The 25,953-nt window shown below is 31.2% G+C and overlaps 2 long non-coding RNA genes across 21 annotated transcripts in view; one reads left to right on the top strand and one right to left on the bottom strand.

Annotated features, from left to right (window-relative positions):
* LOC141452250 (uncharacterized) overlaps window positions 1-25,953 on the top strand; it is a 93,882-nt gene that overhangs the window by 18,723 nt on the left and 49,206 nt on the right. For 14 of the 18 annotated variants that reach the window (XR_012457296.1, XR_012457290.1, XR_012457288.1 and 11 more), the window contains exons 4-7: window positions 607-677; window positions 2,045-4,009; window positions 21,137-21,444; window positions 25,062-25,264. This is a non-coding gene — a long non-coding RNA (uncharacterized lncRNA). Of the gene's footprint in view, window positions 1-606; window positions 678-2,044; window positions 4,010-19,681; window positions 19,818-19,841; window positions 20,024-21,136; window positions 21,445-25,061; window positions 25,265-25,953 lie in introns of those variants that run through there. The other 4 variants (XR_012457291.1, XR_012457293.1, XR_012457294.1 and 1 more) reach the window with 4 other exon arrangements.
* Window positions 6,294-19,828, bottom strand: LOC141452251 (uncharacterized). 3 transcript variants are annotated; one of them, XR_012457299.1, is made up of 7 exons: window positions 19,657-19,828; window positions 18,728-18,882; window positions 16,427-16,511; window positions 10,147-10,332; window positions 9,958-10,014; window positions 9,827-9,885; window positions 6,294-6,751 (listed from the first exon to the last, which is right to left on the bottom strand). It is a non-coding gene; the product is annotated as an uncharacterized lncRNA (long non-coding RNA). The 3 variants fall into 3 exon arrangements; XR_012457301.1 differs by lacking the exon at window positions 6,294-6,751 and adding an exon at window positions 7,747-8,038; XR_012457300.1 differs by lacking the exon at window positions 18,728-18,882.

Raw genomic sequence — 25,953 nt, 5'->3', positions numbered from 1 at the left:
ATCGTGGGCACACCATGAGTCATAGAAATGATGTGTAAAAACCTCAGGCCATAGACAGGTGAATAAGTTAATGATTAGCTACTCCCATATGTTTTACCTTCAATGGCTGGGAGGCTATTCGGATGATCATAGACCTCTGACGGGCCATGACTAAGTTTCTCAGGTAGAAGTAGAAATGGTACTTATGTTGAGTCTTCAATCTTTACTTAGCAGTCAGTCCATTCTTCTAAAATCCCTCCTGAGTGCCGCTAAGTAATATTATATTAAAGGATGAAGGAATTCTGTCTGATTCTGAACACATTTTGTTACTCCATTAACTAAAGTTCTTATCTAATTTCATTTATAACTACTGAAACCGAATCTAAGCTAGTAATACGCGAAAAGTCAACAGGGGCAATCATTTGAGTAAATACTAGTATATGTTAAATTCCGTCTGCAATACGAAATTTAGTAGAAGTAGAGCCTGAAAAAAAATATACATTTCTTTACATTTTTACTTTGGCAAAATTTGCTAAAATTAAGATATGTACACATTTCACAGAATTAATTGGTAAGTTGTAGTTTTTACAATATATTCGAAATGTATTTTAAAAAAATTATTCCTAGGTTTTGTAGGTGATTGAGATCCTGAACTGTAACCGCATTCTCCTTGAAAGACGATTATTTTAATCATGAAAGTAAGTAACCTTACTTTTATTACTACAATTATTTTATAAGCACAATTACTTTTGGGCATATATTAGCATTAATGTGTTTTTTCTATCCTAATCTATCTAGAGATTTGGCATCCATTTTTTTTCCAACAACAGAGGTTTGAGTCCTTAATTTTAACAGTAATATAATAAAGATAATGCTTAGAATACAAAGTTCTATAAAGTTAAAATAAATTACATAAACTTGTTGCTTAAATTATTACAGTATGGTAATAATATTACATTATCATTAATCTTAATTCAAGTCAATTATTAATACATTACAAAACATAATCTCATGACCAAGTTTGCCCTCCCAACATTTTTACTAAGTAATGTTTTGAAGAAGCTGTTCCGTGGACTCCCGAAATGGTAACAAAAAGTAATTTATCTTTTTGCCAATCAAATAAAAAAATTCACTCTGAATTTATTTTATATAATTAATCATTAAATGCTCTCAAAACAGGAATTAAGTAAGAAATTAATAATTTAATAATTATTTTTTCTTCCTCTTGCCTAAAGTTGAAATGTATGGATCATGCAGATTTTAGAATATAAAAAAAATTTACTTTTTGACATCCCCTGAGTTCAAAAAACGTTTTTTTTTCAACAAATTATCCGTGTGTGTTGTCATCAGCATAAAACAAATAAAGAAAATGAGGCAAGTTTTTATTAGGCATTGCATCTGGCTACTAAAGTCTCAAAATTGATTTTGCCGTTAAAAAATCTCAAAATGAGAAAGTAATGAAAGAAAGAAATGAGAAAGTACTCAGCATTATCATGAAAAAATTGTTGAATTTATAATTTAATGTAGATTTTATACTGCCTTGTACATAGAAGTGTCTTGTTTTTGGAAGAAAAAAATAAATCTTATATTTAATTGACGCTGTATCTTGTAAAGTAATGCTAGTTGACAATTTGGCTATGTCCAAGTGACGACCTATGGCTAATTAATATAATGGTTGACGAGACGAGGGTGGATGGTTCCAATGGGTATAAGTTAAATCATGTTACTGCGGTTAGTTTAGCCACCAACTGTTTTGTTATGGTATATGTTCAGGGGGAAAGAGAGAGATGTGTACGAACACAGAACAAGTGGGGACGGCTCTGAGAGGTCTTCGAATGGGGGGAACTCCTGCCAGTATAAAACACTTCTCTTGCTATATATAAACTCAAGGTCAACTCAATGAGAAAGAATGATTGTGCAAGTGGGATAGAAACAGCCCTATCCTTTCGCGAGACGAGGGTCGCCATTTTTAAAGGCCAAGGTCAAGTAAGGATGAAGAGGAGGGGGATATGTATATATACATATATATATATATATATATTTTATGTCTGTGTGTTTGTTACAGCATACATACGATCCGGAGGAGAGCGGATCCGCCAGAGGTACGAAGAGGAACACCCGGCCCCATCTCAAAGCCCTACCTCTAAAACTGGCATCCTGCTTTGGCTAGGAGAGGGATAAATTGCGCATTTAGCTTTGGGCCATGTGTTACCAAAATATTAATTATACCTTTTTATTTCTATTGCCCAATGGTTATTTAGTAAAACAAAAACATTACAATGTAAAACATGCCAACATTTATTAGTATAGACCATGGACGTTGCCTGCTTCCAAGCTAAGGGATGATAAAGCTTTAATGGAGTTTAAAGGAGAAGAAGGCAAACAGAATAAGATGTAACATTTTTATCCGTAGGGATATAGTTGATAATAATTATTGAAAAAAAAAATTGTAATTGTCTAGCAGAACTAGTCTAGAGAAACATCCAGTATGTTTAACCGTTTCCTAGTATGCTGCTGATTCTACAGTGGCGCATAGACAGTAGAGTCTTCAGTAAGAGTTGATTATTGCCTAAGAAGGTTCAGGTTCAGAATGGATGACTGGATGTCGCAGACAATGATGGGCCTACATTTTGATCCATTAGAGTTTGTTCTTTTTAAGACCAACTTCAAAAAAATAGACAATTTTTTGTTTCTCAAAATTGTTCAATCCGTATAACATTTAACAATTCTTGGCATAATGGAAGAATATAGCTCTACTTTCTCAAAAAAATTCTAGACTGAAAAAAGATTTATGATTTTATTGAATAAATCTTCACGAAAATTTAATTTGTCTAGCAATACAGTCTTAGTATTGTAGAGAACGCTAACAATGATGCCGTCTAGCTCCCAGAGGAATCCGTGAATAGTGACTAAGGCACATCGATAGTTAATGGCTATCGATGTTTACCACCTTCCTTTTTTGTGGTGAACAGGAGATAACCCGGGGGAGTTTTTAGATTGTGCTCAGGTCGCGGCAACAAGGAGGCCCGTTGTTTTCGTATTCATAATACTTTAAGGTTGCAACCTGTATTGTCAAATGTCATTTTATTGTTTGTACTGTTACTACTTGCTTCTAGCTGTTGTTATTTTATACGATAAAAACCTAGTCGAATAAATATTTTGTATGTTTCAATGTGTGTTTTAAGTTCGTTACCTAGTTAACACACAACGACTTAACAGTATTAAAGCTGCTGTCTTTATTTGTAGTAGTAAGTAAGCAAAGTAATCGCCTATTTTTTCAGGCGGGGCTTAACGTCCAACTACCAAATTAGGTGTCGTGGACGGAGGCAACTAGCAAACATACTTTACTGTAAATTTCTTTTATTAACATTAAATAAAATCCAAGGCCTTGTGACCGGGAATCGAACCCAGTACCACAATACATATTAGCTTCGCAGGTCTCGCCTCTAACCGCTCGGCTACCGTGGCGCCTCTGTTCATATTTGTATAAATATATTTATATTTCTCCAAATTGAAATAATTTACTAATTAATAGTTCAAAATATCATGTCTGTAAATTTTTCTTCTTTTGGGTAGTTCGATTCTTTTCACTTGAAATTTATGTTCTTTATAAAAGGCTGGAATTTTGATGTAACAGTGTATTTGTAGAAATGAATTTAATCATAAAATATTAACTTTCTCCAATATTAAGCAATGAGAAGAGATCATACGTTCTGATTTCTTCGATTTTTTTATCATCAATTTTTCCCTAGCTATAGATAAGAAACTGCTCCAATCAAACGATGTCAACATGGGTTAACCTTAGAGGTATTCAGTTAGTAACCTCTGGTTTAGAATATAACATTGAACACAATTGTTCAGTGCTGTTAGTTTTATAAATTATCGCACTAATTATTTTTCCTTTCTCTTTTATTTCAGGTGTAAAGTAGCAGAAATGTTGCGATCTTGCAAGATTTCCTCAGCGAGAAACGTGGCCACCTAATCAAAGAAACTACTGGCTTGATCACGCTCATAACTTTCCCTTACTTCAGTAAGTATAATTTAGTACTCAAAAGTGTACTTAACATGGAATTTGACCGAAACTATCCAAAATAACTAGATGGTATAGAAGACCTGAAAATTATGTTTAGAAATAACTGAAAATACCTTTTTATATGCAGCGTTACTCAGTACATGGCGACATTAACCTGTTAACATTAAGTACGGTTCAGCTTTACAGTAAATACTAAAACAATTAGAACTCAACTTAATAATTTATTTTTTTGTTTTGTGGGATTGTCTCCAAAATAAAGTGACATGTAGTTATAGTGATCTCGTGTGAGAAAATTGCATGAAACATTAACAACTGTACTGAACCAATAATAATATTAATAATAATAATAATAATAATAATGTATTGCTTTCAAGTTGCAACCATAACAAGGGGTGACATCACAAAATAATTAACATAAAACCTATTTTCTGTTCTATTTTGAAATTGTAAAAAATAGAAATAATTTGAAAATGTACGTAGTACTGGGTTCTTTGAAATCGTGTAAAATAATAGAAGTTATATGGGTATAAGAAACCTTATCAGACAGTAACATATAGACAAATGAGAGTAATTGAAATGATATTTTGAAGAAATGAATGTTAAGCTAGAGAATAATTCAAATACAAAAATGATAACAATAGTTCATGTTTGTATCCTACAATAATAGTGATCTCAGTCTTAATTCCTCAATCGTATAGTTTCAAATTCGACCAAGTTAGAATCCTACTCCTCTTTAAAATATACTGAACTCCTGTAAAAAAAAAACATTTTTCAACAAATTTAAAATTTCATTAAAAGCTCTTTACTAATACAGGCCATAGTTCAGTAATGAGTTCTGAAGAGACATTTCAAAAGAAAGTATGTGCTAACAAAAAAAAAATCTTGTATTAGTTGGGATTCTAAGTTTTGATTTTCCTACAATTTTAGTTATTGAGATATTTATGTTCACTCATAAATTTATCTGTAGCCGGTTTCTTTATTTCTTGAGTGTTGAGAGTAAGTTTACACCCAATGGCATATCCCTCATGAATACAATCCACTGTTTAACCCTCTTGGGAATGTTTACATATGTTCTTCCCTCGAACAATTCATTCAGCCTCATCTACAATTTGAACATATTCTCCAGTACGAACGGCTGCACACTTTCTAACTCGCAAAGTTCATAAAAGAAATCGTGTACTTTTGGTAAAGTAATCGACTACTTTTTTTTTTCAGGCGGAGCTTAACGTCCAACTACCAATTAGGTGCTGTAGATGGCGGCGGAAGCTAATACTTTACTATAAACAATTTTTTCTAACAAATAAAAAATAGTCTCACGCGGGATTCGAACTGAGGATCTTCCCCTTACAAATCCACTTTTGTGATCACTATTCTTAGTACAGTAATATGTTAGATTCTTTCTATTTCGAAGCCTTCATTGCTTTCAATATTCTTTAAGTGCTAGTTTGAGTTATTTCACTAAATCCTATAAATATTTTGTTTAACATAGTATCTCGCTTTCCTGTTTTGGAATAATATTTTCAAGTATTATATTAGTAAGCAAAAAAATATGGCAATTCTCTAAAAAGGGTTAAATTAATAAAAGAAACAGACACAAATTGCTAATTAGTTACAGGAACTTTCTGATGACAATGTATGTAGATAGGAAATTGCAGCATACAGTTTGTAGACGTGTATCCGATGCTCTACTCATCGTTTTCAGGGCATTAGACTTGGCGATGGGTAATCTTGGGTAGACACAATTGCCGTTCCGAAGGAAAGGTAAAAGGTACATCTGGCTTTGACCACCAGAATTTAAAATAAGTAAACTATCTTTTGTGAGCGGAGTCGTTTCACATCAGAAGCTAAAACTATGAAGCTACGCAATTTGGAATTGTTATGCGAATAGATGTGAGTCTTCTTCTTTTTTATATTCAGCTGGGTGTGGATTAGGGTGTCGGGTAAGGCTTTTTAGAATGACGAAAAGTATAAAGGGAGCATTAAAATATGTTCTTTCTTGTTTAGATGCATATTTGCTGGTTTTAAAAGTGCAGAAGTGTAAAAACTTTGTATGTAATAAGTTTTTGAAGTAATTGTAGGATGCCAACAGGCATGAGGATGTGGTTGTTCATTCTTCATGGGATAATGTGATTTTTTTTTAAAAAAAAAAAATGTCGGCTTGCGGAATCCGCTTGAGGCGAGGTCCAATCAGGTAGTTTTTTTTTTTATTTTATTTTTAAAAAATCATCTTTGAAGGTTGGTAAAAAACAAATTCATTCTAAACTCTGGGCTCTTTATCAGAAGTTTTTTATTGTTCAGAAATGGCGGTTTCAAACATTTCCGACAGATATGAGAAAACAAAACAAAATTATCGCTGATTACTGAGTGAAAAAAATTATTTCCTTTAATACTGTTTAGATTATTTTTTTTGTCTGTTGATAAAAATAGTTAAATTTCAAAAGATGCATTAATATTACGTTTTGAAGTTTTTTTCACAAATATGGTACGGTATACGAATGTTAGTGCATTTATTTACCAGCAAAGAGCTTGAAATCAATGTTGTATTTAATTCTCTTTTAGTTTCTTCTCGGAGTTTTTTGACCTTTTCTTGAAATATACTTTCTGAGCCGTCTGAAGAAGCACCTTCTAGATAAAGCCTTCTCCAATAGTTGCACAGTGCCTCAGAAATATAATAATAAAGTCTATATTCTAGAGAGAAACTAAATAGTTAAGCTCCAACTGTTTCTTTGAGAACCTTCCCTGGAAGAAATCAAATCATTAAAGCCATTCTCTGAGAAAATCGTGAAAAATTCAAGAATTTTATCAGTTTCGGTTGAAACCTTATCACCACGAAAACGGTAATAGTTTCAAAAAAAGGGTTATCAACTTAAGTTACATGTTCTGCACTGTTGACAATGAACAGATTCTAATTTCATTGCATATTACTATGCACTTTGAACCAAAATTGATCGTAACCTAAGGTTTAAGATTCTTGTGGATATCAACATGGTTCTAATTATTTCTTTATAAGATTTTCTAAAAATAAACAATGAATTAATTGATTTATATATTTTTTTTAAATAATTCAATCATTATCTCCAGTCGGCTTTTTCGATTCTTTGACACGAAACCAAGTTCACATTAAAATTTATCACTAAAGGCCGATGCCTGACGATTCAGGGATCAGATTGGAGAAGCCATCCACTTTTTTAGAGCTCTAATCAAATAATGAAGAAATAAAAGTCATTGTTTGAGCCGTTAATCTGGTAATAATAATTAAATTATTCTGTTAATAATTTATAGTTTTCTGATGCGATACGTTTAAAATTCTGACTTTTCATGTTGTATACAATTCCTTATCTATATAATATATAAAATCTAAATTTAAGAAAGAAATGCTAATTCTATAAAATTGGTTCTCTAATTGTGAGAATTACAACAGTAAAAGTCCACGACACCTAATTGGTAGTTGGACGTAAAGCCTGTCAGAAAAAATAGGCACACTAAGACTACATTACTTAGTAAACGATGGTCATGTGAATTTCAGTGTTAATGGAAATTAAATTCATGTAAAACCGATTAAAAAATATCTTCAAACAAAATTTCTAAAAACTTGCTCTGATGAAGAAAATTTTTTAAAATTAATAAATTTTTAATATTGATTTCTTATCTACTTTTCATTAGAAGCACAGCCCAATCCCTCGTAGTATAACCTCTTTGAAAGATTCTGTGTATACATTTATTTATGCTAGATGTTATGATATAAACAAGATTTGTTGGCAGTTTTATTTATTTATTTAATAGAGATAAACATGTGTTGATTATCCTGACATATTGCAGCGTACGACATTTGTTAAGTATTTGAAGTAGAAAAGGAGAGGCTGTCAAAAGTGTTTTTGTGTACAAGTGTGTGGGCCACGTATCTCTGGATATGAAAAAGTGGCGATAACCAAACCAAGGACTCCTTCTAATCAATTGATTCAACATGTTGTATGCTGTTGGCCGACTAACTTCCCGCATTCGCCTCATTCTAAACACATTCTCTATCTGAAATAAACAAGATCCCCTTCTATTCATATCCGAATCTCTTCTAATCTATCTAGACAGAGTGAAATGTCAAGTTTGTTCAGAATTATTTATATTTTATCGCAAATGAAATTACCATCGATTAAAGTAATATTTGATTATTATTCAAATAATTTGTTATATATATATATATAACAAATTATTTAATATATATAATTTAATGTATAATATATAACATAGGAACTTATATAGAAAACATATGAGCAAGAAAGTTAATTAATTAGAATCATTAGGAAATAAGTTTCCCAGCCGTAGTACCAAAGACGAAAGCTTGGCAAAAATAAATACAAAATAAGACTGAAATTGCCACAATTTCCCTTATAGTAGTACATTACATAAACCGTTAAGGCGCCACGGTAGCCGAGCGGTCAGAGGCGAGAGCTGTAAAGCTAGTGAGTATTGTGTGGTACTGGGTTCGATTCCCGGTCTTAGGCCTTGGATTTTATTTAATGGTTAATAAAAGAAATTTACAGTAAAGTATGTTTGCTAGTCGCCTCCGTCCACGACACCTAATTTGGTAATTGGACGTAAAGCACGCCTGAAAAAATAGGCAATTACTACTTTACTCGTTATTTTGTATTTATTTTTTCCAAGCTTTCGTCTTTGGTACCTTTATTTTCAAATGATTCTAATTAATTAACTTTCTTGCTATATAATTACTATATAAGTTCCTTAATTCCTTCAGCGCATAGAGTGAATTGAGGCTTTTTAGGGAAAGCCCAGATAAGAAAAATCCCATTTCAAATATAGTATAAAGTAATGAAGTAATGAATTATCTTTTACTTATCAGCTTATAAACGCTATATTAACAAAGTTTATTACAAGAAATATTTTTATATCCACGGTAGAATAAGGATTAAGATTATAGTTACAGTATAGATGATAATGTGAGAAACTAGAAATATGAAAGCTCAGGATTATAGATTGTTTTTAGTTAAAGGAATGTTATGTCAGCGACATTTCACTCTTTTGTTATTTCCAACAACAACAGTTTGTACTATAGAGTGAGCAGTACACCACACCCTGGCAGCCATCTTGACACTTACAAACGATACATTGTTGTATTTACTCAACTAGCTATCGTTTAACAACACTAACCTCACTCATATTACATCATATTCTTTATTATATTGGACTTCATCCAATATAAATATTTAATTACATTCGCCGTATCACTTGCAATATCAGCACAGTTGACTTGATTGCTTTGGCAATAGGTTCTACTGTCTGGTATCAAATAGATAGATGATATCAGACTATTAGAGTCTGTTTTCTAAAGACGTGGAATTTAAAAAAATTATTCTGATTTTTACAATAATTGAAGAGCCGTTAATGTAACTGCTAATTAAATCAAAGTGTATTATTTTATGATTGGAAATTGATGCCCTCTTTCTGCAATTGTCTATCTTAATTTCCTCTTATTTAAGGGCAATTTTTAGGCGTCACGGTAGCATGGGTACGATTCCAGGTCTAGGCCTTGGATTTTATTTAATGGTTAATATGAGAACTTTGCCGTGAAGTATGTTTGATGGACACCGCCGTCCACGAAGCCTAATTGGTAGTTGAAAAATAGATTTCTATTGAAGACAGGATGTTTTCGGATTTGCCATTGCTGTTTTTTCTCCTTTTAGCAACATTCATTTGACAATATAAAGATGTATTTTTCTCGGTAACTTGTTGAACTGTTTTATCGGCTACGTTATTCTCTACTATTTTGCGTATGCTGAAAATTATTTTGAAATAATTTACCTATTTCAATTTGGGAAACTTTTGGAGCCAGAATCCGTTTTCTCTTTTCCAACTGAGTCCTTAAAAAAAATACTTGTTAAACCTGACGCAATAAAAAAGTTCTGAACATCTGTAGACGGCATCATACTTACCATAGTAATTAGATCTGTTAATACGCGCATTGTCCTGCAGTAAAATCTGTTTTCTACCTTGTGCACATAATAGAACTTTTATCGGTAATTTAAAGTGAAGGCCAAAAATCAAGATTTCCAAAGTTTTAAACAATTACTTTTAAATAAAAAGCCAACCACTACAACTAATATATACACTTAAATACCTACCTAATTGGCAGATTACCGTCCAGATGCCTTCATTTACCCTTTTATTTCAAAAAGTTGTAAAAGTTGCTATTTCCAGAGATTCTTTCTTTGAGTAACTTTATCAAAAGACTAGCCTGTCATATGTTAACATTGTAACCATATGTGAAAGCCTAGTTTAGAATGCTGTATTGTAAGAAGGGCATCTGGCTGTAAAAAAAAGAAGTAGTACTGCAAAGCGGCAAATCTATCATGTTTTAAAAAAAGAATCTATTTCTTCAAAAAATGTGGGAGACAGTTAAAAAATAATTATTATAAAAAGAGAAAAATTGAATTGAAAATGACTAACATTTATTATTGTACATGAATAGTATTACATAATTTAATTGATTCGATTAATGTATTTTATTAATCACAAAAAATAATAAAATCATTCAGAGCCGAATTGTAACAAAATGTTTTTATGAAGTTTGTTCAATATTTCAGAATCATTAGTTTTATTGAAAAAAAGCGTTGAATATTCAGCAGAAGTTTTATAGATTTCTCTTGTTAGACGCTTAAAAAATTTTGTACAATTTTTTATTGGCTCTAATCAGAAAAATCAAGATTTTTAAAGTTTTGTTTCTTTATAAGAGTAAACAAAACCAACCGTAAAATGTTGTTGCGTTTCTTTAAACTTTCAGCAATTTACAGCTCATTTTTGCTGACAAAAATAATTTTATTTTTGAAGCTGTAACCGTAAAGTTTTACAACTTTACTTTACTTTAGCCGACTCAGTCAGTATTTACTAAGTGATGCTTATGTATGGGCTTTAGAATGTTGTATTAAGTTATATTTAGCAATTCTAGAAAAGTTTTTGTGTTAGATAATTAGGAACCTAAGAAATATCAAAAGAATTGCCCTTGTGATCGAGTAATTTTATTCAAACTACAAAATTATAGTAAATTTATAATTAATATACACTAACTTTTTTGGAAAATAAGAAAAAAATACTTTAGAGGAAATTGGAAATAAATTTTCACAGATTTCAAATAGAAATTTCAAAAACAGTTTTCTTTAACATTCAAAGAAATCACCTTGAATGACAATGGTTTGTTGGAAAAACCGTGAAGAGCCTAAAATAAAACCTAAAACTTCTTTCTTTTAACACTTTAGAATTAAATATTGATATCTAATAGAAATGTTACTTAAGGACCAATCAAGTTTTCTGCGTGTTATTGCGGAAGAAGTCTTGAGATTAGACGTGAATAGCTGCTGATTAGAGAGATTTGCCTGCGCAGACTTCAGTGTACTCTGAATTTTGTAGGATGGAACAATAGGATCTTCTAGATGGTTTCTTTTCTATAATTTCCTGTTCTAAAGAATATTTTTAGTTGAGACTAAAAAATTCCGAAAATTGCTGGCTTTCCAACGGTTTACTGTCTACAAGCTGCTCCTTAATCTCGGTGTTAGATGTATACAAACTGACTGGCAGAGGTGAGGTACTAAGTGATGTCGCTACCATAAGATGGCTATACTTAAGCTGAGAGGTGAATTACTTGATCTCGACCACAAAACCCTACTATCTCCAAATGACCAGCTGGAGTGCACACTCTACAATTTACAGTATTAAAAGAGATACGTGTCACTTTGTTGCCGTATATCCAATTTTTGTCACGTACTGCTGATAAGTATTTGGGGAAAGATTCTTTTCATTTGATTTCTTCTGCAGAATCACTGAATGGTCCAGATTAACTATTTTTTTGCCAGATATGTGGTCGCTGTTTGTAATTACTGGAAAATAATTTCTGTACCTCCAACATTTTGTTTTGTTGCAACATTTTGCTCGTCGAAACCAAAGCTAATCAACTCACGCAATCGGTTTGTTTGCTCTGTTATGTGAATTGTATTCTCTTCTATAAAAGATGTTTTTTAAAATATTTTTTAACCTTAATATTACGAGGGTCGTTTGAAAAGCCCGTGCAAAGTCAGAGAGATAGCACCACTGGCGCGTATCGAGGTTATGTTTAGTTAGTAGCATCTCTTGGAAGAACACACACCAAGTTTCAGCCAGATCGGTCTATTTCTTTGAGTTTGGCATTCGTTTGAATCGAGGAAGTCGAGTGATTTTCAAAAAATGGACGAAAAAGAATTTCGTGTGTTGATTAAACACTACTTTATGAAAGGCAAAACGCCTCAGGAGACTAAAGAGAAGCTTGATAAACATTATGGTGACTCTACACCTTCGATTAGAACAGTTTATAAGTGGTTTCAAAATTTTCGGAGTGGCCATATGGGCACAAGTGACGCTGAACGTTCTGGACGCCCTGTTGAGGTTACTACTCCAGAAATCATTGATAAAATCCATGATATGGTGATAGATGACAGAAGAGTGAAGGTGCGTGAGATTGCTAGTGCTGTGGGCATCTCGAATGAACGGGTACATAATATTTTGCATCAACATTTGGACATGACAAAGCTATCCGCAAGATGGGTGCCGCGATTGCTCACGCTTGACCAAAAACGAAATCGTGTGAAGTGTTGGAAGGACGGTTTGCAGCTGTTCCAGAAGAATCCGCAGGACTTTAAACGTCGTTTCGTCACTGTGGATGAAACATGGATACATCACTACACTCCTGAGACCAAAGAACAATCTAAACAATGGGTTACCAAGGGGGAATCTGCGCCAAAAAAAGGCAAAGACCGTTCCTTCGGCCGGAAAGATTATGGCGACTGTCTTTTGGGATTCGCAAGGAATAATCCTCATCGACTATCTGGAAAAGGGTAAAACTATTACAGGTGCATATTATTCATCGATATTGGACCGTTTGAAAACCGAGCTGCAAGAAAAACGCCCACGATTGGCCCACAAAAAAGTCCTTTTCCATCACGACAACGCACCAGCTCACACCTCAGCAGTTGTGGTCGCAAAATTAATGGAAATAGGGTTCCAACTCGTTTCACATCCCCCCTATTCTCCAGACTTGGCTCCCTCGGACTACTATTTGTTCCCCAATATGAAGAAATGGCTGGCGGGAAAAAGATTTTATTCAAACGAGGAGGTGATTGCAGAAACGAATGGCTATTTTTCAGACTTGGACAAATCCTATTATTCGGAAGGGTTCAACAAACTAGAGCAGTGTTGGACGAAGTGTATAAGCCTAAAAGGAGACTATGTTGAAAAATAAAAAAGGTTTACCCCAAAAAATTAAGTAGTTTTTATTTTTGCACGGACTTTTCAAACGACCCTCGTATTATTTTTTATTTAAGCTTTCTTCATTGCAATGGTGGTCTTCGGAAAATGTTCTTTCGTAACAAACAATACTGCCAATCATTCATCTGAAAGAAGTTCCTAGGAAGAGAAAATCTAATGGACCTGCAGCTGGATTCGAACCCGGGATCTTTGCATTAGAGTCTAGTATATTCTAACCACTCAGCCAATCCCTTCCCAGTTGTTATCAAGTGAATGTAAATTAATGCCTACTTTTTATGCTAACCTTACTTTCAACTTCCAAATTCAGTGCAGTGGTCTTTAGTCAACTTTATTTTTAATGAGATTCATAAATAATATAATCCGAACAATAATTACTTGTACTAATACGCTGTTAAACCAGCATATAAACAGCTATCTAAAGCCCTGTCTTTGATAGTAGTGATGTCTACTATGAGTCGGCTTGAAGATTATTCTAAATATGGTCCCACATTTTGTTTTGTTTTTATTTTTATTTTTTTAAGTTTAATCACAATTTCGCAACATCCCACACCAACATACACACCTGCATTGCTTACAATATTTACCATGTTTATTGCAATATGGCCTAGAATTACAGTAGAAACAATAAAAAATATCCTGAAACGTTTGAACACATAAAAAAAGGTATATGTTCGAGGATTTGTTTCTATTTACTTTGATAAGAAACAAATCATGGAATTCTCCACTAAAAGATTGGAGCACAATCATTGCTGCGAGTTATCTTTGTTTAGAGAGAAAGAGAGCATTTTATAGCCTAATTTGGCCAAAAAAATTTGTTATAGGTACAATAATATTGTATTAAATACTTGTATATAATAACTATTCAACGGTCATTTATTATTATGAAACAAAAATATAAAACAATGCATATCATTGTGTTTGATGCAAAAGCATGTTGATGAGTGTTAGGTTCACGAATACTGTTTCTCATCAGCTCTTTCCTTTCATTCGAGGCCCCATTAACAGCAATGAAACCTTCGAGTTTTAGCACAAGAAAAGCGAGCACAGTTGCCCAGCAATTGTGCTTACAAGCTTATCACTGCCTTATTACTTCTTTTGGGTTTATTTTGCCTTCTTAATATCTATTTTCTTTTATACGCTTTTCGACCAAATGGAGATGGAAATTTGAAATTATTACTAATGGATTTACATTGACAGGTAATTCCTTTGATTGAAATGAAAATTTGACAGAAGTTTTTGCTCTAATAAATTTCATTTTTTATTGGCAAAGTTGGGTGTTTAGAAACAGTGTTTTTTTGTCCTGTTTTTGACGATCAATCCTTATACATAAATTAACTAAATTGCAAAACAATAAAAAAAAAAATCTAAATTTTCAAAACCTATTTCAGTTATATCATTTATTTTTTGAGTAAATTAAAAAATGTAAGTTTTAACTTTGTCCATTAAACTAAAATTTTTGCAAGGTGTTCCTACACAATCAGAAATCACTGAGCAAGATTTCATTACCTGAATTTATGGATACTGATTAGTCAAATATTCAGAGCTGTTTGATAAGTGAAGCTTTACTGTCTCTCTCTGGGTGTGTGTTAATTTTTAATTAATGTTCTAAAAAACTAAAGAACTCTAATATTTTATTTAAGCGCCGCTTAAATTATGTGTTAGAGGCGAGTCTCGCAAATCTTGACTTGTTTTATGATACAGAGTTCAATTCTCGGTCCAAGGCTTGTTTTTTTTTATTTAATGGTTAAGTGGAGAAATTATAGTAAAGTACGGATTATAGTTACCTCCAACCGACACTTAATTTGGGAGTTGGACAAAAAGCGCTCCAGAAAAAGTACACTTAGCTTTACTTTGACTGAAATAAAATGAAACTTTCTGCTATAATTCGTTTTTTAATAACGGTGATACATTCAAAGACAGGCTCTTATTAAGACTAATTTGTAAAAAATTACTAATTCGGACTTAGGAGGATCTCAAAATGTAGACTCTAAATGGACAATTTGCTCGATGACAGTACTGGTTCATATTTGTATCAGAGAAATATGTAGCTTAATTTGGTAATTTGTGAACTAGGATTTGTCTCTATCTGCGAACCCTAGCAGAGTATATTCTAAGCTCTAATACGCCTAAACCCAATTAGGGTTTGTTTATTTATTTTACTATTTTTATCATTAAAGATTGCATCATGTTGCCCATTAATGAAGGAATTTTTAATTACCAAACTACTTTTATATTTATAGAATATGTATATATATATAAATTAATTAAAAGCTATCAATATTGGTGTAAACTGATAAGGGTTTCTAAGCGGATAACAAATACGATCGAACGATCCCTTGTTATCTAAAGACCAAGCTATGTTATCATTTTAAAATGAATATTAGCCAGATAAAGAACATAATGAGTACATCTTAATCAATCTTTATGTTTAAAGAATCGATCAAAAATAAAAAAGATATATATATTTATCTAAAAACAAATTGTTTACATTATATATTAGGGATTCTTAAATTGCAGCTATTTTTGTATTATGATAAGGTAAGATACCTCTAAGTGGTTCAAATAAACAGACAAAAAGGTACTTTTACGAAAGAAGGTCTAAGGGACATTATTTCTGGATGGGGGGAATAAATTTCTGGTGTGGAAAAATGAAAAATTTTCTCTCGCTGCAATTAAAATTTAACTATTAAATTGTTAATAAGTTTGGTGGGTCTTAACAAACAAAATGATTGTAGTAAGTAAAGAATAACGAGTTCATTTGGAGCATGCATGCCTCCCATGCCTGCTTATGTGTCAAGTTGTGGAAACTTCAGGTTTTTATTGCTTTAATTCTGTAATAACGTTAGATGCCCAGCTTCCGGATCAATGAGTTCATGTTTGTATAACAGTATTTCTGGGAAAATATTTTTTAAAAAATTGATACTTTAGTGACTGATTAGTAAACTGAATTTAAACCTAATTAGTTTAGGTTTATTTTTTCGACAAAAACTGCTTAGCCCTAATATTCAAGCATTCTGTAAAACGAACGGATAATCGATATAATTCAAATGCGGGATTCAAGCAAGTGGTAATTAATTAACTTTTTAATATCAGATTCCATTCTAGACTTACCTAATCTTCACTTCCTGGATACTAATGTCTCAGTCATTACCAGGAAATCCACAATGACACTTAGGGCGTTTGAAGACCTCGTAACCTTATAATTGCCAAAAGTAATTATTTATAGATAGATGATTATTCAAGTATTTCCGTTAAATTGTGTACTATCATACTATTTACTCATTTGACATTAACATTTGAATACATTTGAAAAATTCTTTATTACATTTGAAAAAATAAAGAATAAGAATTCCACCGCAGTTGTTGACGCGCCTTGAATCATAGTAATTAATCATTAAAAAACAATTCTTGAGAATATTTCTTTAGAAGAAATAGATACAATTTTAAAATAATTGAACTATATATATGTACCGAAGATTTACTTCCTGAAAGGCACGATTGAGTCACCTTTAGCCCTAGTCTTATGTTCTGGGATCCCAGCCAAGTGCACACTCTAGCAAGTAGACTGAAGTATACTTCTGCAATGTTGAGGATGCTTCATCTTTTTTTCCCAGCTACATTAACCAGGTCAACTATTTCCTTTTTTTTAACGACAAGTAATTATTTATTATATTTTTAACAGTTTTGACTAACATTTCTGGCATTCTAACACGTTGTTTTCAATTTACATGACTTCTATTCTGATAATGATAACTATGGGAGAAATGTTTTATGAGACATTATTATTATTGTCTAAGGTATATCAGAGATCTATGTATACCCTTCCTTCACTCATGGATAATCGCTAAAAATTCTGTGCTTTTGTCTTAAATAAGTAGATTCTCTATTTTTGCACTCCCTCACCTTATTAATAGAATTTGAAAAATTTGATTAAGGAAAGAAAAGTATTTAGGATTTCCATTAAATTTTCATTGCTGTATTGAAATATTTCAATAAACCTGTGTAATATTAAGAAACAAATCGAAGCAAAACGATTCACCCTTAAGTGCCCTTTTTATTTTAATACATTTTTCTTTATTTTGAGATTCTCTCTTACGATTTTGTCGTTTATCGTTTTTTTTGGGGGGGGGGGATAGCCTTCCCTCTAATGCCAAATTTCAGTGTTATATCACGGTATACAGACAAAATAAAATGGTAATAAGCATTAATATGAATCAGAAAAGGTCTCATTAAGAGAATAAACTTGTTAATGCGATCACCATATTTTCATGTTTTATCTATAACTGCTATAATTAATTAATGATAATAAAAGCTCTATATTTAGACCCACTAATGAGTCGCATGTAACCTCAATGAATAGGTTAAAAATTATAATTACTACAAAATAATAAAGAAAATATTTACACCCTTTTGTTTAACGAAAACAAAAAATATTAATTATAATAGAGTCGCGCGTACATAGGCTTCGATTTTCATATTCTTGTCCACGATATTTTGTAAAAAAGAAAAAAAAAATATTTTATATAGAAAAGTGTAAAATTATGGTTTCAACATTTTAGAAAAGTTACGCTTGTAAAAGTGAACTCCAGCACCAAAAGAAGACAAAGTTAAATAACTAGTTTGTATAGAAGATGGTTGCCAGCCTTATTGGGGAACCAGGGCCCTGCATTGGATGCTGTAACCTCTAGTTTGATAAAAAGAAAAAAAAAGAAAGAGATTAAAAATATATACATATTCCGCTTGAAAGAAATTTTACACCATTATGAATTTTGTGTTCATTTACATGATATAAAGTAGCTGCAATTTTTAAGGCATTATAATTAAATATATTAATGAAGGAATAGAAATGTGATTGATCTCAAAAGATGAGCTAGATAAAAACGTATTCCCTAGTTATTTAGAATAATGTAGCGTCAGGTGATTGTGACACATGAGCTCCCATATTCATAGCTGTATTTTATTTTTATTTTTAAAGTGATTGCTAACATTCACATGTTCTATCTCTGGAATATTGTTAAAACAACCGAGTTAATTTAAATAGTTAATTTGTTTACTTTATTCCACTGAACGGGTTAGTATCAGTTCTCATATACTTCTGACGATTACATATTTACTAATTTATAGGTTTAATGTGCTGCGATTTTTAAATTATGTGTACTATTTTTTTGGTATTGTATATAAATTGGAATTCATTTAAATTTTCTTTCATTTTGTGTATATTAAATAATAGAGTAACGTGACTATTTTAGCTATATGTAGCCAAGTTGAATCTTCAATTTTATAGCAGTAAAACTTCTCCGAGTATCGGACTATTTGTGAAGTATGTAGTTATAAAATGAAGGACATGAGTACAAAAAAAATTAAAATAATATTTTCAATTTTTTAACAGAAATGCAGGAAATTTTTACTTACAAAATAGTTTTTAGAAATGACGTGTTTAATTCCTCTTCAAGTATCCTTAAATAGTTTACGAGTAGATTTATGGTACTTATTGTTTTTTAGTGAGTAAGAAAGACATTCTATTAAAATATCCGTTTAATTTTTGTTTTCAATTAAAGCCAACCTCTCTGTTATAAAAAATTTAGTAATAAAAATAATAATATAATAATTACAATAATAATAATGCTGTATGAACTGATTTTACTTTTCCACCTGCCTAAATCTCTTATATTAAAAAAATAAAAATAAAAAACTTATAAACCATGAAAGATGTGATACCCTTGTCCGAATTTGACGAACGAATTTTCTGATTAAAGATTGTTCAAGAATTAAGCATTAAATTTTTAATAATTTTGTTTCATTTCAAATTGACAGTGTTATAAGAGGTATCTCACAGACAACTCCCTAGCATAAGCACTGTGGGAAGGCGTAAGACTTAACTTCGGACCCACAATATTATCAAGCAGTATCATCAAATCAGGAATGGACCATTGCGAAATGTACCCAGTACTAGATGCAATAATTGAACGTTCAATCTTCGTTTATTCGTAGAGCTTTTTTTAATACCTTTTTTTTAAACAAATAATATTGGTATTATTGAAATACTAATTAAAGTAATGTCTTTTTTCTTTCAAAAAATATTTTGAATAGGCTCAGCCTTAAAAGAAAGCTACTCGTAGTTGTCTTTAAAAAGATCTCTAGTAAATTTTAAAACCCGATAACTATGTTCCAAATTCTTTTTATTATTATTATTACTATTAATTAATTGATTAACAGTATTTTCGTAGAAGAATCAATTTAGAAATAAGGGTAATTGAGAAGAGATTTGATAAAAGAAGCTTTACATTAGGAATGAATCAAATTGAGTGAACCAAATGATCAATTAAGTATAACTGAATAACCTTCTAACTGTATAACCTTCTAAGTACCAATTTTACTTTCTTTAAAAGTAGTTTTCTCTTTACTTATTCAAGAGTAATACATTTTCTGGCACAGAAGAGTTAACAACGTAGGATCCTTTTGTGAACAAACATAAATCACTAATAATAAAACCACGTGTAAGGTCAGCTATGATTTGAATATAAAGCTAAAAAAAAAAAAAAGTTACTATCATATGTTGAAAGTAAAAATGATGAATACACGTGTACTCAATCTCTTCTCTAATTGTGCACCTGCTGTGATAACCTGACGGAAAGACGTAAATAGTAACAGCAGTTGAACAATTTTTGCATCAGCGTTTTAAAAAGAATGATATTTCCAGTGTTAAAGGTAACGTTTTAGATTCTTTTTTTATGGGGAAATCTGCGAAAAAAACTGAAGGAATCATTCAGAAAATATACTTAATTCTTGAGTTGTCTCTTTGCAACTTATCAATAGCCGTTGGATTACTTCCATTCCCTGAAAAACTCTTTTGGGAATTCCCTTTTAAATTCCTGGTCTGTTTCACTTTTATTTGAAAATTCTTATCATTTCATCACTGTTTTTGCGGTTCGCCAGAATGGTTAGTTGTTCTCATATTTCAAGAACATTTCCAAGCACACCGTTGTATTGTACGTCTTAAACATATCTTGGAATTTGAATTTTGGTTACTACTACAAAAACTGATCATTTCATATTTCTGAAAGGATTTATTTTTATTTGTTTTCAAACGAGCCAGCAGCAGATCTCTAGTAGATTTTCAAACTTCAATTTATTTTCGTATAATTCTAGTGTAAATGACTTTAAGCTTTATTTAGAACACTAAAAAACCTTTGCCAGTTTATGGTTTGCTACCTATTAAATCAGAACATTAAAAGAGCATGTCAAGTCTCACAATTTGTTTGAGCACATCTTGCGCTAACCTTTCTGTACACATCAGATGAATACGTAGAAAAGTGAAGTAAAATAAAATAAAAAAACTGAGTAAATAAATATATATTTAGAAAGAAAAGACAGTTTAGGCCTAAATAAAAATACAACTTGGCAGCCACGTAATCTTCTAGGGAGTTAAACAAAAATAAATTCTTTACCGAGCCAAGTATTCTCCTTATGTTTTGTCAACATTCTAAGTACTCTCTTTTCTGCTTTAGTTTCTGTTCTTTTGTTTTGTTTTGAGTCTTCCGTATTGTTTAACAAATAAAGCTGTTGTTTATTTTTTATCTTTTAAAACAGCAAAATTTATAACAAATCTTAGACTTAAAGTAAAAATACGTTGAATTTCACTACAGTAAACTGTTTAACTGACTTCATTTTATATAATTAATTATGAAAAGTATTGAATTAACGGGTAATTACCTTCGTGAATCCATGGTTTATTCAATTTATTGGCTAGAAATATCTTCATAAATGCTTTCTAATAAATAATTTTTCCTCCAAAAGTTTTCAGTTTTTTCTTATTTTTAGATATGATTCTTGGCAGTTCATGAAAAAATAAAGTTCTGGAGAAGCTCATGAAGAAAAAGCAAAAATAAACAAACAATTGGCTGGTGAAAGAAATGAGGTGCGGTTAAGTTAATGAAGGCAATCTATAAATGGGCTAAGAGGGCTCGGGTCACCTGCAAAACATCATCGTGAGGAGATTCTCCGAATAAAAAAATGAGAAGATAATATAGATCAGAGGCTGTAGTATTTGGGTGGAATAGAAATTGCTGATCGACTAACAAAAAAGATAAAAAAAGGCTAACCTTAAAAGCTAGAAAGAACCGAGAAAAGTAAGTATTTGGGCTAGTAATTTGTAGAATTTGTTTGGGCATTTTTATATTAGGTAATATTATGTTATGCCAAATAGTTTGCAAATATGAAGCCAGCCTGTAAATATAGGCATTTCTTTACATTATGTTAAACCTTGATAAGCCGAAATAGAAGAACATATTTACATTTTTATCGTCCAGTTTTCGAATAGACATGTAAGAAACTGAATGCACTCGTATTAGCGTGCATCCAGTCGGTGGAGGTTGATCTTCGATACTAGGACCACACACCACAGCCGAATAGTGGCACATCACATATTGGCTAAATCTTTAAAAAAAACCTCTTTTGCTCTAATACAATAGACCACTACTTATAGCATGCGATAAAGAATCAAATCTTTAAGAAAACGCGAAGAAGCAAGTTTGTTGCTTCTGGCAAAGGATTCAAAACATGAAAGCGGATCAGTCCACTACACCTAATTTGGAAGTTCGACGTAATTTACTCAGTTTTAGAACTAATTTTTAAATTAATTGTCCAGCTATCGTTGAATTTTTTATACGTCATTGATATTGGCCAGTTTTAAACTTTCATGGTTATGGATTTTCATTTATGATCAGACATTTATTCATCAGTTTGGTGCAGAGAATTCGATTGTCCCTTGTAATGTTCTTGGCACACCCAATACTTGCTGAATTCACGGATTTCTGTTTTTATTTTTTTTGACAAGAACCTGAAACCATTCTGAAAAAATAAAAACGATTTTATACTGAACAGAGAATCCAACCAATTGTACAACGATTTTCCAATTATTTTTAACTTCGCTATTTCAAACATCTGATCCAAATCCTCCCTCTCTCTCTTCTGGAAACATATTCTCCCATCGAACATATTGAGTATTCTATGCATGTTTCATTTTTGAAAACCTTTAAATTATTCATAAGAGGTTTTTAACAATTATACTGGAGAATCAATAATAAGAATTCCCTCAAATCTCTAGTGGGTTGCGGTAGCCTGCAAGATTCTCCAACGTGCATTGTTTGCGTAGTTTTAATTCAAGGTTGGTAACACAATTTAAGAAACACTCAGAGGGAAATTGACTATTGGAAAAATGTATAGAGTCTATTAAATTTGCGGAAAAAGAAATACTTCTTTTTTTATTAGATGTATATTTATTCTACAAATACTTTTATTTTTATTTATTTATTTATTGTTCGCCAATGTCTATGAATAATGTATTTTTAATTTGAGAGGTAGTGAGAGAAAAATTTAATTTATAAAGTTTATGCCAACAGAAAGAATTTAACAATTATTTTCGTGCGAGGAAATAACATTTTATAAAAAATACAAATAAATGAAACATTTGCTTGGTATTCACTAACTCAAAATTGTAGAAAATAATAAACTGACCGAGAATTTTAATTTTTATACATAATTAATGAGAACTCAAGAATACTTGTCTAAGCAGTAAGAACGAAATGTGTACTCAGTACAGTTCCCAAATAAATTCATTAATTTAATGTCTTCAATAATTTATTGAAACAAAAGAAAGAGATTTTTTTTTGAGTGTAGAACGTTTCGATGTTCGTATTTATAAAAGTATTATGCGCTTCGAATTTTAATTGTTTCGTATTGACCTTGAATCCATTTTTTAATGAACTAATCCTGGTTTAAGAGGGGTTTCTGTCATGATACGCCATCAGTAGAATGAGACAATAACTTGTATTCAAACTTGCGCACATTAGATTTTTAATTAAAAGTAAAAAAAGGTTATTACTGCAAATCCTAATATTCACTAGAGCTTGAAACCTATTAGAAATGGTATTAACTGTGTTTTAAAAAGGGCAATATGGGATTTAACGCCCAACGGAACCCACATAAACTTTGGTTACCAAAGAATAAGCCCGAGTCGTGTTTAAATTTAAATACCATTTTTTTTTGCTGGTAAGGTATGAAATACTGCAGCAGTGGTGCAAGAAGCTGCTGGAATGCTACTAAAAATAAATTGAGTCTGTCTCCAAGATGAGTACAACTTATAAACTATTTTCCAAATACCAGTCTACAGACACAACAGTGTGAGATAATCAGCTATTATGGCGAAGTTAATAGAAGTGTTAGGGCTAACGAATTTGTGGCTTCATCCATCCGAAATTGGTAAATAGAATCTCCGAAAAGTCTTTGCCTGATCATAGAAGTGCATCCATTCTAGTGGTGACCTCAAGCATGGTGTAGCTCTTTAGATGAACTCCAGAAGAAAGAATTGTAAAAAGTTAACTCCCAACTAAGATATTGCATTTAGTTCAAAATGGTGCTGAAACATTGGTAATGTTGGGAACAGAATGTTTAACACCAAACGTTTTACATTCTCTCAGTACTTGGTAATTTTCTCTAAAAATAATAGAAAATAGTTTAATGTGACATCGTATCATCTTTGCAATAGAAATAAATGGTTTAGACAGTAGCTCCATTAAGTTGGTAACCGGAGTTGGTTAAAAGGCCTAAAGTTATTCACCAGACAAGTTGTCCTTGCTTTTTGTTATTTTGGTTTTTCGCTGGAATGTCTAACTGACACTTACTTAACTTAAATTTTCCATAAATTTTAAAACCAACTATTGTAATATGTATATACATATATCTTTTGAACAAGGAAGTTTTCTAAATGTATATTTCTTTTTAGTAATTCAACCTACTCTCACCATACAAAACAATACATACGACACACATATATTACATAACAACATTTTAACTCTTTTTTTTTTTCGTATATGTGAGGTCTATTCAATTGTTGAATGAATAATGTAGGGCGCGTTGTGTCTCTTAAACCGATGCAAATTGTTAATTCACACCAGAAGTAAATTAACATTGTGAACTTGTTTCAACTCTTAACAACTGAATACTGAATTGCTAAATCGGTCTTTAAGACAAACAAACAAAAAAACTATCAACAATAAAACTTCAATTTGAAACTAGTTTTATTAATATGTAGTAACAAATGATCAATTATTGAAAAAATTGTCTACTAAAATTGTGTTTTTAACCTTGAAATTAATTTAAATTTTAACTTAATTATTTTTATTATTCCGTGTGTTTTGTATTACTTTATTTAATTTAGCACTAAAACAAATACAAAACTTGATTAATGATTAATTTTCATAGTTATTTAGTTTCAGGAGCAGCCTCCAAATAAACTCTCAAATTTTTCTTTCTTCAATTATTATGATTTTATTAAGTAGAAATTTTGGACTAAATTGGATGTTTTATTATTACCTTTTTTCTTCAATATTACCCACAAACCAATGCATATTAATAAGAGCGGAATGTTAGCAATTACAGTAGATACAAACTATGTCTTTAACATTTTATGCCGAATATGATAGCAAAAGTGCCACGAAATGTCAATGTTCTGTGCTAAATCAGGTGATATGGTTTTCAGAAATGTTTGCCATTCAGCTCAGAAACACTATAAAATTATTTAGTAGCATTAGATGCTAATTCTTAATGCAGAAAAACCTTCATTTAAAAAAATAAAAATAAATGTAACTTGAAAATCTTAGGTAGTCTCTTATAACTGCTGTTTATTATTATTATTATTGTTAATAATATTGTTATAGTTATTATTGTTTTGTTAATTTTTTTTCAGGAGTGAGAGATTGAAGGATGAAGATCTCTTAGAAGATAACTAAGATCTATTTCATAATTCTCCCAGAATCCGATGATAAAAAAGAATTGGAGAACATCCTGTGGTACCGTTTTCATCTCGAAGAGAATTCTCAAAAATCACCAGAATACTTTGTCCAAAGAGTATCCACTGCAAAATGCGAGGTTAAAGAAGTTTTTATAAAGGTAAAGCGTGAACAAATTTGGGTAATCAATGCAGAATGTTTCCGTCACAATTCCTTTTCTACTGCAATGCATTTTATCTGCATTGCGTTGACTGTTTAGTATACTATACGCATTTCAGGGACTAAAGTCTAGAAATAGAAATAAAATTGTTGAGCAATTGCTCAAAAGCATTAAAAATAAGAGTTCATGCAGATTGCAGTCATGTTGTAAGGAAATATTTATTTTTTTTTATTATTTTTTTTCTTCTAGAATAAGAATTTATTTATTTTCCTCGATTTACTATTGCAGTAAATTTCTTTCTATGATTTAAAGAACTTCCCTTAGGTATTGTTATAGAATAATAAAGTACCTAATTCTTAATGAATTGAATAATTTTTACCCGGACTTCTTTACCACCATTTCATCGTTCTTGAAACTACAAGTAAGACGAAAAATTGCTAAAACCACCACATTTATCTAGTTTAATTTGATTTTAATTTTTTCTTAAATTGATTGTTTTGCTTATATTTCTATATTCTTCTTTGTAGCAAAATTTTAAGCTAATGAGCTTTGCCAAAACTTTGTACTTGCTTTTAATAGAATGGTTTATGATTCAGAAATTATTTTGATATAAAACCATACAAAAATAAGTTGTAGAACTCTAGCAGATATCTGTGTCAGACATTCGTCGCAATAATTTACAGCGAATT

This window comes from Rhodnius prolixus, unplaced genomic scaffold (assembly GCF_049639745.1).
Source record: "Rhodnius prolixus isolate KJV_2025 unplaced genomic scaffold, Rpr scaffold_3, whole genome shotgun sequence".
Taxonomy (NCBI): Eukaryota; Metazoa; Arthropoda; class Insecta; order Hemiptera; family Reduviidae; genus Rhodnius; species Rhodnius prolixus.
This window is presented reverse-complemented; position numbering and strand designations above follow the sequence as displayed.